This window comes from Triticum aestivum, chromosome 1B (assembly GCF_018294505.1).
Source record: "Triticum aestivum cultivar Chinese Spring chromosome 1B, IWGSC CS RefSeq v2.1, whole genome shotgun sequence".
In the NCBI taxonomy this organism is placed as follows: Eukaryota; Viridiplantae; Streptophyta; class Magnoliopsida; order Poales; family Poaceae; genus Triticum; species Triticum aestivum.
In genome coordinates, this window is record NC_057795.1 from 23500392 (window position 1) to 23517895 (window position 17504).

The following is a 17504-nucleotide window of genomic DNA, read 5'->3' on the forward strand; positions in this document are numbered from 1 at the left end:
TTGAGAGCTAAGACGACTGAAGATCCGAACATAACTCTTTCCATTTATAAAGGATAAATTCACACATCATATACATATGCATGGTGAGTAGTGGAAATGATTCATGTGAATTGCTTAAAAAAAGTTTCTAGTAGGCAGTTCAATGAGTTTAATTAACTAATCAACCCTAACGCACCTTGAGGCATGGGAATATTGTCGTGACACCCTGGAATTTCCTATCAGAGAGCTAAGATGACTGAAGATCCGAACATAACTCTTTCCATTTATAAAGGTTAAATTCACACATCATATACATATGCATGGTGACTAGTGGAAATGATTCATGTGAATTGCATAAAAAAGTTTCTAGTAGACGGTTCAATGAGTTTAATTAACTAATCAACCCTAACCCCCCCCCCCCTACCCCCCAAAAAAAACTCAACTTGTCACCTACAACCAGGAGTGGGCAGTGAACCCACGCTTGCCCCCTGTGCCACCCCAAACCCCGGCCGAGGAAAGAATATTGGGAGTGCTTGAGAGAGATAGGTACTGGTGGATTCATATCGGGATTCAGTTGAAAATTGTGGATGACGAATGATCAAAATCTCCCTTACCAGATCGAAGCTTCACCCCAGATTCTAAATAGGCACATGGTCGCCTCCCCTTCATTCATTCCATGAATGTGAGTCGATTTCTTCTGGCCATGTGGAACAAAGCGGACCGACGTGGTTTGAGCCCGGATTTCTCCCGTTGTGGCCCGAAACAAACAACGAAATTGTGATCCACACGTAACTAATACCAGGATAACTTGATAGGGCTTAGATCTAGGGCAATACATGTGTAATTTACGAGCAAACTAAACTTGGCCTAAGCGGGCGAATATCGTATATGACGCACATTGCGTAGAACTGTGACGGTTCGCACATGACACAAGCGAACGAGCGACCGGCCGAGTGAGCCATTTCAGCACGCAAAGTGGCGTTCTGGTTCCGTTTTTGGGAACATTCTAGTAGGTTCCAAGCCGATTTTTTCTGGTTTTGGGAACCTTCTAGAGGGTTTTGTAAATCAGTTTTATTACTGTTTTTTGTTTCTTTTCTAATAATTTTTATTTTGTTTTTTCTATTACCTTTTCCCTTTTCTCTTAATTTTGGTATTTTTTCGTTAACTTTTTCTTTTATTTTTTGCATCATTTCTTTTTCCCCTTTCTTCTCTTTTTGTTTCTTTTAAAAATTTATAAATTAAGATAAATGGATGGCACGGGATTGAAATCTCGCTCACAGAATCGAAGCCTCACGCCAGAACTACTATCGCCACGAGAGGGAGCACGAAGGTTCTAAATAGGCACATGGTCGCCTCCCACTGATTCATTCCACGAATAATGGGAGCCGATTCTTCTGACCCTGTAGAACGAAGCGGACCGGCGTGGTTTGAGCCAGGATTTCTCCCGCTGTGGCCCAAACCAAATAGCAAAATTGTGATCCACACGTAAATGATCCCGGCTAGGACAACCGATGTAGATTGGGCCAAGTTCTCGGCCAAGTTCTCGGGCAATACATGTGTAGTTTACGAGCCAACTAAATGAGGCATAAGCAGAAGAATATCCTAGACGACGCACATTGCGTTGAACTGCGGCGATTCGCAGAGGACGCAAGCGAGCGAGCGACTGACCGAGTGGGCAAATCCATTTTCAGCATGCATAGAAGTGTTCTGGTTCCGGTTTTGGGAATATTATAGTAGGTTCCAAGCTGGTTTTTACTGGTTTTGGGAACCCTCTATAAAGTTTTGTAAATCATTCTTTTCCTGATTTTGGTTTCTTTTTTCTGTTCTGTTAATTTTTTCTATTTACTTTTTCCCTTTTCTTTTAAATTTGGTGTTTGTTTTCTTGTTTACTTTTCTATTTTTATTTTTCCCATGTTTCTTTCCCCCTTTCTTCTCTTTTTGTTTCTTTTAAAATATTATAAATTAAGATAAATGGACTTTAAAAATATTCATGTTTTTGAAATATTTTTTGGAATTATTAAAAATGTTTCCTATTCCGAATTTTCTGCAAATTCATAAAATGTTCATGTTTCTGAAAAATGTTTGCACTTTTTTGAAAAACTGCACTGGGTTTTCGAAAAATTGTGTACAAATTCAGAAATGTTTGCTTTTAAAAATGTTCTATGATTTCAAAAAAATTGCATTTTTAAAAACTGTTCAGAACTAAAAATTGTTCGCAAATTGATAAATTTTCATTTTTAAAAAAATGTTCGGGATTTTACAAAAAAATGTTCCTATTTTTCATAAACTGTTTGGTATTTAAAAAAATATTTCCTTTCAAAATTCATTTACAAATTAAAATATGTTCTGACACAAAGAAAACCGGTTGAAAACCAGTCGCTACAGGGAAAGCCGGGCACTATAGTGTTGTCAGAGAGAAAAACGGTTGCTACAGTATGAAACTCGAGTCGCCTATAGGTGAACGCTCCTCATGGGCCAGTCCATGCAAGCGCCTATGTGGGTTTGCTCGGCAACCTGCCGCTGCGAGCGGCACATAGGGATTCCCCATAGCAACTCCGCGTCTTCCATAGGACCGACTCATTGGTCCTTTCATCCTACCCAGAATTTCGATAGGCACGACTACCACGAACTTCACCTATTGCGCCTCGACGTAAAACTTTGTCTGGAGGCACGTTGGGCACGACGACTCCATCCACTGGCGGCTTCCGTTTCTGCTTCCAATTTATACCATGCTTGTTTAGTTTTTCGTTTCTTTCAACATTTCAGATCGCTTGAAGGCTGGATATATAAATGGGTACCCAAGTTTAAACTCATATCATGCTTGCTTTGACCTCCTCAAGGCAGGGGTATATAACATATATACTGGACGCTGCTGTTCTGGTCCCCAGCTCACATGAGTTCGGGTGAATAGTAAAATCACAAGAAAATGACAAAAAAAACTAATTTTTTGTTTGAAACATCTAAAAATGTTTTAATAGCATGCAAAATTTCAAAACCAGATGGCATTCGTGGAAAATATTGCAAAAAAGTATAAAGGGATTTTCTAAAAAATAATCATCTTTTTATTTTACTGTGCACCCGAGCTCACACGAGCTCGGGGTCAGAACATCACTATCGATATATAGCCTTCTATACACCACTAGTCTTTTTTAGCTCTCATGGGCGCCGGAAAAACATGAGCATGGACTATATATGTCGTTTTCTTGTGCCATGACTGTCTACTGTAGGTCTGTAGCGCATACACTGTTCCGCCAAGCACACACACGCACTATGCATGGGCACTTCATAGTGAACTTAAATTAAAATTTGACAAGATTAACATTAACATTGGCGGCAGCCAAGCACACATACACTATGCATGGGCACTTCATAGTAAACTTAAATTAACATTTGACAAGATTAACATTAACATTGTCGGCAGCCAAGGCGCGGAAGGTGATGACTGTGACCTATTCTCGAATCCCAATAGATGGTGTGGATGCAGACTCCTGCTCCATTGTCATGTCGTCCTGTGGCATATAGAAAAGCTCCTGCTAGGCAAAGGGAGTGGTATGGCACATGGACTCGTGCCACTGGATATCAGGAGTGGAGGTAGTGTTAGGCGCGAGCGGATCTTTGTATGGCACATGTATTTGTTTTCCTCTAATATTTTAGATAGAGTGGAGCTAGATAAAGAGGGAAGCAAACCTGAAAACATATCACACTCATCTTGATGTCCTAAGACAGTGGAGTTTATAGAGGACTTCTATACATCTCTTCTCTTTGTTAGTTCTTTATAAGAAAATAAAATAAATAGATTGTGAGCATGGGATATGTGTTGAGTAACTCATTCAAGAACTATTTATCGTATCTTTTTAACCGCATGTAACTGGATCATCCTATTTATGCATGTTTAGTTCATGATCTCTTGCCAACAACTAAGTAATTAAAGGGAAATGTTATATTTGAGAGTGAACTCACATGAAAGTAACGGCGAGAAGTTGTGAATGTGCAAGTAGTTGAACATCCATTGCGTTTTTAAACAAGTTACTCTTGATGAATGATCTAAAGAAACCACTGTTTCAAGTAGTACAAACACATAATATGCATGTTATATAAGTTAGTTCAGGTCACGCCAGCCATCACTTAACTAGGAAGTTAGAGCAGGGAGTAGTCCCCACCTCTGCATCATGGAAAATGTGTGAAATTGGTTGGGAACCGACTCATTTTAGCTACTTTCAAGGCACTACTAATTTTAATTGTGAAGAGAGGCAGCGTCATAATTGACATCACAGTGCCAATTATAGTTGTCGGTGTACTGCTAAATGCCTTAGCCGTCCTTTTTTTTTACACCCCCATAAGCATGCCATAGGTTTTGACCAAGTTAGTAAGGAGTTTGCCATTTCTTTCATCATACGAGTAAACCGCAAAACTTTTTGACACTTCACTTTTCTTGCATACAAGTAAATAAAGACTTCAGTTGTGAAGACTAAATATAGTCTTTTTTTTTTGCGAATGGATGACTAAATATAGTCTGATTTATTCATTTAGATAACCGAATCTTAAAAACTGAACCAGGTTCATGCTATTGGTACCTACAGTTTTTAGTTCCATCTAATGTTGGTTAGCTAAAATTATGGGTACTTACAATCCAAATAAACAAGCACGTATAGTTTTTATAAGACGTTTAAGTAGGCCTGAATTATAGGAAAACCAACACTTGGACAAGTTGATAAGTGTAATTATAATGGTCGAGATCCTTTTTTTTCTTGCGATTGAATCATATCTTTTTACCATGTTGAAGAAAGGCATCATGAGCTCGATCTGAGAGGAGGCGGAGGCGTGGATGGAGGGGCGGTCGATCATGCACTCAATGAGAATTGGAGGCTGAGGGTCAATAAGAATCAATATTTGTTAGCAAACTAAAAAAAGGTCTAAACTACCCCATGAACGAAAGGCCAGATTTCCCTGGTACTCCTGATCCATCTCATGGAGTACCAGGGTACCGTTGTAAAATTGCCGAGTCCACAAATGAGATTTAGGAATTCAAACTGTGTTAAAGCTGAAATAAGACAGAGTATCGACCATTCTAATGTTTTTCTTTGGAGAGGATGCTCGAGCTGGAAAGAATGATGAGACGTACCTAAAATAAAAAACATATGGCCAGTGTAAGAATCTAGGAGTAGAATAATATTTAAGGTGGAAATACATTAACGAATTAATCACTAATCAACTCCAGTACACCCCCTTAATTTGAATGGTAATTAGATAAGCAGACACGGCCAACATATTGGACATGAGCACAAGTGGGATGTCTAGGTGCGAGTCACCGGCGCTTCCATCTACTGCATCCGCCGCACCCTCCGAGAGCACCAGCACATTCTCCGCGAACTCAACCCACTTGTTGGATTTTGCTGAAGATCGATCACATCAAACTATGTCCAACACATACGTTTAAAACTTTTAGTCAAGGGCTCGTATCTTTCTCTATCTTTTCCTCGTTATATTCTTTCCCAAATTTACCATACAACATCTCCACGTCCTAAGCTGCTTACATAACCACATCCAAGACTTCACCTCATATACTGCTTGGACTAGAATGTAAACTAAGGAAGACTAAAATTAACCAGGGACTCAACCTAACATACACACCACGTACTACCGAGTAAGAATTCCTAACTGAAATTGAAATTGGTGGCGCCAGCAGAAAGGACCCCTTGGTCCTTCGTCTTAGCGCAGAATTCCAACTCCCACAACGCCCACGAACTACACCTTCTGCGTATCGTCAAACAGCTCTGCCCGAAGACTCATTGTTGAAGACGAGGACTCCATCTATTGTCTGCTTCCGTTTCAACCTGTAGTTGCTACCACGCTCCTTTTGTTTTTCTCCAATATTTTCAGATCTTCTTGAAGGCTGGTCAAATGGGTACACAAATCTGAACTCATATTATGCTCGCTTTGACATCCTAAAGGCAAAGGGTATATATAGCCTTCTATACACCATAAGTGTTGTGTGTGTGTGGGGGGGGGGGGGGGGGGGGGATCATGTGAACATTGTGTGATCATGCGGACCAACATATTTTGCATGTTTAGTTTCCGAGTTCTTGCCTAAAACAAAGCAAAAAAAAGCATTGTATTTGGTTGGACCATTGGAGTGTACTCATATTAAAAGGATGTTGAGGATCCTGAATGGCTGAGTAGTTGATCGACATATGCATTGGCAAATAGGTTTGTCTTGAATGATCCCTTCCAAGTCCATGATTTATGGAAGATGTGAATCATGATTCATGGAAGATGTGTGAAACAGGGATCAACTCATTTCAGTTAAGTATTTATTCCCTTTGAGGCTTGGTTCTTTTCCCTGAGGAATGCAAGGGTAACCAATTGAAAATATCATCATACAAATAGAAAAGTTAAAGTGAACTAGACATTAGAGAAGGGAATTAAACTTGTATAAAAGCCAAGCCGAGTATCCAGTGTGATGTCAAACTGAAATGATGAAAGGAAACAAAGCCCACCACTACTACAATGGTTCAGCATTTCAGCTACCGATGGCACTATAATAAGAAGAACTAGATGGCAATGGCGCGTAAGTAGCCTCTAATAACAAACACAAAAAAATTCCATAGTCAATAAACACATGAGCATCTAGAGTTCACAGGTTTTAGCATTGAGGGTGAAAATCCAAGGTCTGGCTTTAATTGGTTGTGTCTGGCCATGACCTTGTTGAAGGCATTGTTTTGGGAGCATGGATTTTCTCCAGAGTGAAAACCTAAGATCTAGGATCCGGTAATGACGGTGCTTATATGTTGTTTCCTTCTTGGAGGCGTCGCTTTCGGAGAACTGGGACTTCGGGTGATGTCTAGGTGGTGGTTCGTGCTGCGGATACAAGGAATTGATCACTGTAGTGGGATCTATTCTTCTTCTTCTTCTTCTTCTTCTTCTTCTTCTTCTTCTTCTTCTTCTTCTTCTTCTTCCTCTTCCTCTTCTTCTTCTTCTTATTGTCTTTCGGTTCTGTGCATCTGTAATGTCGTCACGACATGGCGTTGTTGCAGAGGCCGGGTGTAATTGGTATCTCTGCGATATTAATGGAGGTAGATCGTTCCTCAGAACGCAGGAGAACATATGAGACATCGACAATGATCGTTGATGTATTTAAATCCATTTTTTCAGGTCAGCAAGATCAACAATCCATGGATGAAATGAGAGAGGACTAGGAACAAACGCGATCCTTTATCAAAGGAGAAAAGAAGAACAAAAGTGACACGAGGTGTAACAAGATAGGGAAGCTGATAGTACAGGCCTTAGATCGCAGAGCTGGAATCTGGACACCAAGAAGGAACACACATAACAAAGTACTCACGCTAAACACTCCATGACAGACACATTGTGTGTGCCATCCTACATGCTATAAATTGAGATATTTGACTTTGAAAGTCATCCGGAACCTGAACCTGAAATTGAGATATTTGATATTGAAACTCATCCGGAACTTGAACCTTCTTGTTACAACTCGACACTATTGAACGTCTCGGTATGCTTCACGCTAAACAATACTGAGCTCATAGGTTAATTTAATAAAGCTAATTAAATGAACAATGGAACATAGTGAAACAGGCTTTTTTCACACGATCATGCAAGTCGAGGCCACGGTGAGGCTGGTTGACGTCTTGCACACATGGACTGCATGAACAGCTAATGTCACGGAGCTTGGGCAACCCCTTGGAGGGATCAAAGCTGAAACGAGAGAGCGCCAGGAACAAATTAAATGTGACACTTTTTCAAAGGAGAAACGATGAACAAAAGTGACACAAGGAGTAACAAGATAGGGAAGCTGAGATTCGGCCATGGTGTGAGTTCAGACCTTAGATCGCAGCGCTGGAATCTGGACACACACATGGGCTGGACGGACATGGAGAAGGAACACACATAACAAAGTACTACTCACGCTAAACACACCACGATAGGTGAAATGGAGGCCGGAGTGAGGATGGTAGACGTCTCACACACGCCGACAGCATGAACTGCTAGTGTCACAGAGCTTGGGCAACCCCTTGGAGGGATCAAAGCAGACCACATTGGCGTTGCTGCCTCCGTCAGGATATCAACAAAGCCCGATGCTTCCACTGAGGCTACCCACAAACTAGGCTTTTGTGTGGCCTATCTTTCTGCTCCCCTCATCCAGAAACGACGCATGGATTGTCATGACCGTGACCCTCCAACATCATTGCAAGGTCAAATGGTGGCATCGGCGTGAGTTCTAGCTCTACAAAGGGAGTGTTGGGGCCGATGGACTCGTACCGCTGAGGACAAACATTGGGAGATAGATTAGGTGGGAGAGGATACATGTATATTTGTTTTCCTCCAAATATATACTCCTTTTAGGAAATAAATAAATAAACTGTGAGTATGGGATATGTCTTGAGCAAGCCAGTGAAGAACTGTTTATCACGTCTTTTGAGTCATGTGACCATCCTAATTGCATGTTTCGTTTATGATTCCTTGCCAAGCTCAAATTGATGGAAAAATACTATGTTAGGTTGAAAGTCAATTCACATGAAAAGAATGGCAACAACTTGAAATGAGTCTCCCGCTGAGAAGGGCAATTGCATTTGCAAAACAATTTGTCTTGAATTATCTACAATAGTAACCAATTTATACAAGAGTAAAGGAACTTGATATGCCGACAACTGTCCGGCGCGTTTCATCACTCAAAGAGTACAAGTATATCAAGAACTTATATGAGTTGTCTTGAATTATCTACAGTAAGCAACTTTATACAAGAGTACAAGAGTATAAGTTGGACAGATTTGCAAACCTGTCCAGCGCGTTTCTGACCTTGCTGAATGCCCCGTAAGTTTCAAATATTGAACGGTGCCGAGTAAGGTTCCGGTTGAATAATGCCAAGCTCACTAGTTTATTGAGGCTAAAATAAAAACTGATAGGAAGAAAGCAGATTCAAAATCCAGCAGATGGTGCAGGGGAGTGCACATGCCGGTTGTATATATGAATGGTGCCATGGAGAGATCCAAGCGGACTTCATTGGCATTAAGCGTGGTGCCACAACATGCTTCCCCAGACCTGGCGGTTGTACACCATGTTTCTGTTCTCGCCAGCAGCCAAAGTGCAAATGGTCCACTCATTTGAACAATGCAGCTTTGACTGCAACGTGGCCGTCACATCATCCTGTTGGCATAGACACGAGCTCCAGTTCGACAAAAGGAGAGGTGGGGTGTGTGGGCTCGCACCACCGGAGAGCAAAAATCAGAGAGATTAACATGGATGTGCATCTTTTTCGTGTAGACCTTATCCACATAGCCTGGCGAAAGAGGGTGCTGTAAACAAATCAAGTCCTTACAAACAGGGATTTATTGATCCGTTTCTCATCATAGGAATTAAAAATGAAGTGCTTCAACTAGTGATGTCAACTCATATTACTCCCTCCGTCTCAGTTTACAAGTCCTACGCGTATATCTAGGTTGCCAATTTTATCACCCTAATATAAACTATATAACACAAAAATTATATCTTTTGAAAATAGAACATCTGAAGTTTATATTGATATATTTTTTGTAATATATGACTTGTATTAGGTTGGTTAAATTGACGACTTAGGGGTACGCGCACGCCCTATAAACTGAGAGAGAGGGAGTAGTGATGTTCAAAAGGCTAAAAGGTCCATGGCTCGAACTCATATTAGTGATGTCAACCCACCGCAATGCTTAATGTTAAAATTAGCATGTACACTAGTTCGCCAATGCTAGCTAGGTGAGGTGGTGCCTGCCACTTCCCCTTCCTGCATCAATTAGGATAACACTGATTCCACACATGTAAAAAAGGATCAAATATATTTCCAGACCATTATTGATGACAAACTAATTGATAAGATGATTAACTTTGATTAATTGAAAAGCAATATTAATCTAGTCTGGTCACCGTTATGCTAATAGCTTCAGTAAACATGTGCAAATCTAGACAATCTACAAGCATAAGCATTATGTAATAGTACTAATAGGTATGCATGGCACAACATGTAACAGGGTCTAAAGTATATATTTCTGGGTAATATAAGAAAAATATAAAAGAATTCGTGCTTAAGATTTAATCAATATTGATTCCACCACAGCATGCACGCCTCCCAGCTGCTAGTGCGGCATAACTAAGAAACAGGACTCTGATCTAACACCAGCCTATAAAAGCAGAGCGCTAACTGAGGCAGGCTGTAAAAAGAAACATACTCCGTAGTAAGAAACAGACCAAGAGTAAATTCATGCTTGAGAAGACGAGGATGCAAACTATCAACTCAAGCTGTGCCAAAAGTAATCGAATGACACAAAATCTTACATTATACGACTAAAAAGAATCCTTTGCCCGCTCTTTTGGGTCCTCCCTCGTAAGCAGCCAGCAAGTTATTCAGATATCAGACCGTCTCTGGGCTAAATTGAGGAACAGGCAGACAAAAATGAAGACTAAAATGCTGCTGATCCACCCAACCGACAAGCAGCAAACCAAATCCAGATCAGATAGATCGTCTTGGCTGGCCTGGGATGTGATTCAGCGATGGTCGACACAGACGCCAAGTAGTCACAGTGCACTGCAGGCCCCGATGATTCTCCACTGAGAGCGACGGCGGTGTAGAAGAAATCACAGACAGCAAAGTTTATCAACAAGTTGGATCTTTATTACCTCCTGCTAAAGGATGATTCGGCGTGCCGCATCCATCCGCTCAAAAACCACCAACATCTATCTCCCCAATAACCAGCATTGCCGCGGTACAGCAAAGTTAGTCGGCAAGTTGAAGGCCAATCGATCAATGTCTTGTCAACCAAATAATGCCGCTGAAACTAGATAACATAGGCAGCTCACAAGTGTGAGTACACATCCCAACTCTTACTAAACCTGGGGAAATGTCCAAGGACAAATCACTTACTAGTACAGACAGACAGATGCTAGACAGGACCAAACAGTCCACGGATATGTACAGCTTTTTCTTTCCCCAACTTGTACTACTTGATACGTAGATACAAGTATCGAAACAGGTAAAAAAAAAACCACAGTTCAAATAGCACGTGTTGTGTTCTGAACAAGTTAAAAATCTCAATACTTTCTTCTCATCTAACTAAACGACGCTCAATCTAGATACTACTCCCTCCGTCCCAAAATAAGTGACTCAAAAATGACTCAACTTTGTACTAACTTTAGTACAAAGTTGACTCACTTTTGAGTCACTTATTTTGGGACGGAGGGAGTACTACATAGGACTAGTAGGTGACAAATTCTGAAACTGAAATTCATTCCTATACAGGCAAAAATACAGAGTTTTCAGCACCACCAGAACAGCGCAACTGTCTCTATTGACAAGTTTCTCATTTCTCAACTGCATACAAGTAGGCCATCACATTAAACTAGCGCCGGCCTGACTGACACCAACCATGTTACATACCAGGAGAAATGCCTCTCTCTCTCTCATACAGACCATCAAACTGCTGCTTAACTGTGTAAAACTTCGCGTCAAGCAAGCTCACACACCACCTGAGCCTTTCCCAGCTCGTACTTGATCTGGAAAAGGCACCGGAGCAAATAAACAAATCACAGTTTAAATACTACTGTAGCACCATCTGGACAAGTTAAAAGCCATCGTCTTCTGAACTAAAGCAACGAGGCTGAAACTAGATATATATAGCTCACATTACAAGTACCCCAGCTGCTACTAAACCTGGCAATTATCTGAATCTTTAATAACAAGATAAAAGGCAAGTTTAACGGAGCAGATAACAATCATGACATAAATCGGTACAATTCCTAAAGCAAAATAAAATAAACTACCATGCCCTTTCTACGTTGTTTCTTCACTGTGTTTCCTCGCTTGACTGGGCAGGAGAAAACCAGATCAAGATGAGATCGTCTCAGCCTAGGATGTTGGTTCAGAGATGCTCGACTCGACGCCAAGCAGTAGTCGCCGTACACCGCAGGCTCCGACAGTTCTCGATAGAGAGCGACTGCGGCACAGTTCAGTTGTAGAAGCAATCACAGGCCATTCCCCTAGCAGAGCAGAGTAGAGCAGAGCAACAATCAGGGATCAGGCCTGTCATAGAAATAGAAGCTGAATGACCTTCAGCTCCGGCAGGCCTGCCTCCGCTCACGGACTAGCCTCGGTATTTCCTTCCATGTCTTCGGTTTCAGTGGTTTGAATTCAGTTACTGCACATACCACAAGCGATGTGAGAAAAAAACTTGTATAGCACAATGGCATTCAAATAATGGAGAAGAAACTTTTGCAAACGTGTTGACATGGTACAAGGGATGGAATGGATGGCTGCATCTGTTTCTTAAATGTGGCAAAGATAGAAGGACATACTGCAAGCATACCTTCATAACGGGCATCTAGTCGTTTGTAGATGCTGCTCAGTTGCTGCTGCTGCTGCTGCAGGCATCTTGGGAGCTTCTTTATAGCAGGGCAGCCTCTAATTTCAAGATACCCGAAGAGATGTTGCGACCGGTTTTTCGGGTATTAATTTTCAGAAAATGGCCTTTGTGCTCATCAGCCCCAGGATTAATGTTAGCTGATGAGGCACCAACTTGATACAGAAATTCCAAGCAAAATACAAAATATGCAGTACAAGACCATTCTGGTCTGTGAATACAACAAATGATTTCTAGTGGGTGAAGGCGGAAGCGGTTTGTGGATCATCAGTGTCTATGGGACTCCATTTCCCACAGGAACAGCTGACCAGGTTAACTCCTATCTTCGCGAGGCTGCTATCGCCATTGCGTAGGTTCCGGGGCTGTCATCACGGTCGCTCCTCTCCGCGCAAGAAATCTGGCCAAGACAATAGCCAAGGACAAGCCAGTGAGTACTTTGAATGTACTCGCAAACATTATGAACACAGGTATAATATAACAATCGATAAACATGCTTAAAAAAATATTCTATGATCACAACGTCAGTCATAAAAATAAAATCCTTGATGCATGCAAGCAGGTTATTAATATGTAACAATGAATATGTAATGACAGAGTAGGAATAAAATGCACCATTCGGATGTCTGAAGCGACATCTCGAATTGATGGTAAAAAAATAAACATGCCTCGGTCGGGTGTCTGAGCGACACCACAAAAAGGGTTATAAGTAAAATAAATAACAAGCATGCCACAGTCGGGCGTCTCAGCGACACCACATAAAGGGCTTATAAGGTAAATAAATAACAAGCATGCCATAGTAGGGCGTCTCAGCGACACCACATAAAGGGCTTATAAATAATCACAGTGAATATCCAGGAGGTAGAACCATCCCAGGGATATTCGATAATGCCAATAATATAACGGGTTAGCCCACAACAAAATAATAATCATAATCATCACAAGTCTCAAGTCGTGATCCCAGTTCTGGTTTAACAGTTTCTCCTCCGAAGACTGACACTAAGACCGACACTTGACCCATCCCAGACTGTAGTCCTTAACCATGGACACGGCTATTCGAATAGGTTTAATCTCTGCAGAGGGTGTACTCTTTACCCGCGAGTAACGGATTCCTTTAGTCCATCCGGACTAATTCCGTCTACGGCCTTTTGGTTGAAAACACACCTAACTTGCACACACCAGCTTAACTTACCGGTGTCTGGAATCACCCACGACACTTGTTAAGCAAAAATCTAAGTGGGGAGGCTACGACCTCGCGTAGCATGGGACCAAATTTATATCGCGCGCTCTAAGGGGTGGCCTCCCCTCTCGGTCTCAACCGGAAACACACATACCCCCGGACCAGCTAGCCTGCCTACCAGCTACAACCGGTATCTTCCACCATGGCCTCTCTATGCGGTGTGTGCTAGAAAGGGGTTGACGACTTACTGAACCGTACTCTACTTGTTGTAGAGACAAGTGGTAGTACGAAACAAGTATGGGGGTTACTGGAACAAGACTCGATCTATTGTCGACTCAGGAGGTTTTAAGTATTCCCTGCATGATTAGCATAACGAATATAATTCATCCAACAGACAGAATCACCACTCATCATACCCCTCATGCCAATGCCGGACACACTCGTCTCGACGAGGAACTAGGGACAAGCTCGGGTCTACCCAAGACAGAGACTTTCCTGTTTTCCTTCCGGTAGGCACGAAAGGCATACGAGGATGATCATTATCACAAGCATGTCCATTTCCAACAGCAAGGAAATTTCCAATAAGCATTAATGCAAATGATCATATCACCACATAAAATAACGAGTTCTACGTATTGAGGTGGTGTCATGATCGTGTCAAACAACGCATGCAAAATATTATGCCAGGGTTCAGAATGCTTGCCTTCAAGGTGTGGAAAGGCAGGGTGCACTACTCCAAAACTTTTTGAAAGTTTGCTTCTCTCTCTCCAAGGTCCTATTTTAAATAAATTTGAATCAACACACAATTTCAAAACAGCACAAAAAGTTGTTTGAATTTTTTTCAAATAAATCATAAAATAAACTAGATTAAATTTGAGAGAGGTAATAAAAAGAATCAATTCATTTGGAGATATCATTAAAAAGTTATAGGCAGTCAAAGTTGTGGTCAAAATCTGTTTTTAAAAGAAAATAAAACAGGAAAAGGAAAAACGATTCGAACTGACCACGTCGGAGGCGTATTTTGAATTTACGCTTCCACTTACTCCAGCGTGGATGGCGCGTGAGTCACTGACAGTGGGCCCGCCTGGCCCACTGGTCAGGTTTGACTGGTCTTTCCTCCCTCCTCTTCCTCTGCCCGAACGGAGGCGGGACTCCGGCGATGCTCGCCGGCGAACGGCGGCACCGTTCGGGAAACCGAGGCCATCCGTGGGCTCAGGGGGTCGAGGCGGTCACTCCGGTAGTCGCTTTGGTCTCTGAGGTGGACGGAGCTGCCGGCGGCGAGCTCCGCAGCGGACGGTGGCCGTCGGGCAGAGTGGGTTTTCTCCCGCGGCGAGTCCCGATCAAAATTGAGCAGGGGGGTGGACTCATGAGGGGGAGAGGGAGCTCTTGGTGAAGAGAGTGGAGAGGAGGAGGCCCTGGTGGCGCCGGAGTGACCGGGACAGTGGCGGCGACTGTGATTGCCGGAGATGAGGAAGACGACCCCTCTAGTCTTCCTACTACTACGAGCGGATCGGTGAGGGAGTGAGAGAGGTTGCTTGAGGCCTGGACGAGCTCGGAAGGTCCTATTTATAGCGCATCCATGGCGGTTCCGCGGCCGAGGATAAGGTTGCCGGCGAACCGCCGCTTTGTAGCGGTCAGGGCGACGTGGCGGAGATGAGAGCTAGAGGACGCTCTTGTGGATGAGTCTGAGCTGCTCCAGGGACAGGTGGCGAGCGAGAGAGGCTCGGGCGGCGCCGACCTGAGCAGGGGCTGTCGGGCGGCCGTGGCGGCTAGCTCCTGGCTTGCCGGAGACGTGGCGAGGGGCTGCTTGGCATGTTCTGGTGAGAGGGGGAGTGCATGGCGCGGCACTGCAGTGTGGGCAAAACCAGGGGCGCGACGCGACGGCTCGGGTGCGGCACGTGCAAAACGCGTGCTCTGCTCGCGCCCAGAGCATGCACGGGACGTGCTCGACAAAATGCCAGGGCATGCTAGAGGTCTCGGGTGAGGTTGGGGTTTAACAGACCTAGGTTAAAGTCATCTAGAGGCTTAGTGGACAGGTTAGTTTTCCCAGAGGTGCAAGGTCTCAGTGCAAAACAAAGATCATGTCAAAATTGATCATGCCCATAAGGTGTTCGACAAAATGCCACAGGCACCTAGGCAGTTCTTGGAGTGGCCAAATTCTCCAGGCTAGTGTCTCTTTGGGTGCAAAAGAGAGTGGTAAGGTCATTTGGTCAAAAGAAGAAACTTGCTAGTGCAAGTTTTGCAAATCTTCAGATTTGGACAAAAAGAACAGGGATGATTACAAGAACTAGAATTACTCCAATGAGTCCAACCTCTTGGACTTAAGGTTTTAGCAGGGAGGGCAACAAGTAGGAAAAGAAATCACAGCAACAGGAGCAAGTCAAAATATAGTTGTAGTACAATTCATCAAGTTGGACCAGAATGAAGATGAGGATGGTTCACTCAAATCTTTCAAAGGACATCACTGGGTTTTTGCAAAAAGTTAATTAATATACTTCTATTGACATCCCAAAATTTTGGTAGAAGTTTTAAAGAAATATTTAAATAGGTTGTAGTGCAAAACTGCCCACTGGACCAGATTTGAACACTTGGTGTAGAACTCAAGATATCCAAGTAATGAAATATATTTTTTCATAAAAGTGTTTTAAAAACATCACATGACATCTCCAATTTTCGGTGGAATTTTTAAACAAATTTATCAAATGGTTGTAGTGCAAAAGAGGCCCTGAAGCTTAAAAAATCATTTATAAAGAAATAAGGCATCAGAGAAAAATAATTATGCAAATAATCCCACTGATAAAAGAATTATTTTACATGAGAGGAAAAATAAGTCCAACAATGATTGAAAGGTTTTCACTTGGGGTAAATGTTGGGGAACGTAGTAATTTCAAAAAAATTCCTACGCACACGCAAGATCATGGTGATGGTATAGCAACGAGAGGGGAGAGTGTTGTCCACGTACCCTCGTAGACCGTAAGCGGAAGCGTTATGACAACGCGGTTGATGTAGTCGTACTTCTTCACAATCCGACCGATCCAAGTACCGAACGTACGGCACCTCCGTGTTCAGCACACGTTCAGCTCGATGACGTTCCCCGGGCTACAATCCAGCAAAGCGTCGGGGATGTGTTCCGTCAGCACGACGGCGTGGTGATGATGATGATGTTCTTCCAGCGCAGGGCTTCTCCTAAACTCCACGACGATATGACCGAGGTGGAATATGGTGGAGGGGGGCACCGCACACGGATAAGGAACGATCCGTAGATCAACTTGTGTGTTATAGGGGTGCCCCCTCCCCCGTATATAAAGGGGGAGAGGAGGAGGGGGCCGGCCAAGGGGGGAGGCACGCCCTAGGGGGGGGGCAATCCTACTCCAAGTAGGTTCTGCCCCCCCTTTCCTATTAGGAGTAGGAGAGGGAAGGAAGAGAGGGGAGGGAAGAAGGAAAGGGGGGCCGGCCCCCCTCCCAATTCGGATTGGGCTTGGGGGGGTGCCCCCTCCTTTGCCCCTTCTCACTCCTTTCCACTAAGGCCCAATAAGGCCCATTTACTTACCGGGGGGTTCCGGTAACCTCCCGGAGCTCCGGTATATTCCCAATCTCATCCGGAACCTTTCCGGTATCCAAATATATCCGTCCAATATATCAATCTTTATGTCTCGACCATTTCGAGACTCCTCGTCATATCTGTGATCACATTCGGGACTCTGAACAAACTTCGGTACATCAAAACTTATAAACTCATAATAAATCTGTCATCGTAACGTTAAGCGTGCGGACCCTACGGGTTTGAGAACTATGTAGACATGACCTAGAACTATTCTCGGTCAATAACCAATAGCGGAACCTGGACGTCCATATTGGTTCCTACATATTCTACGAAGATCTTTATCGGTCAAACCGCATAACAACATACGTTGTTCCCTTTGTCACCGGTATGTTACTTGCCCGAG

General features: G+C 43.1%; 1 pseudogene; it reads right to left on the reverse strand.

Annotated features, from left to right (window-relative positions):
• Window positions 1-12072: 12072 nt before the first annotated feature.
• Window positions 12073-17504, reverse strand: part of LOC123076145 (putative disease resistance protein RGA3) — a 48338-nt pseudogene continuing 42906 nt past the window's right edge.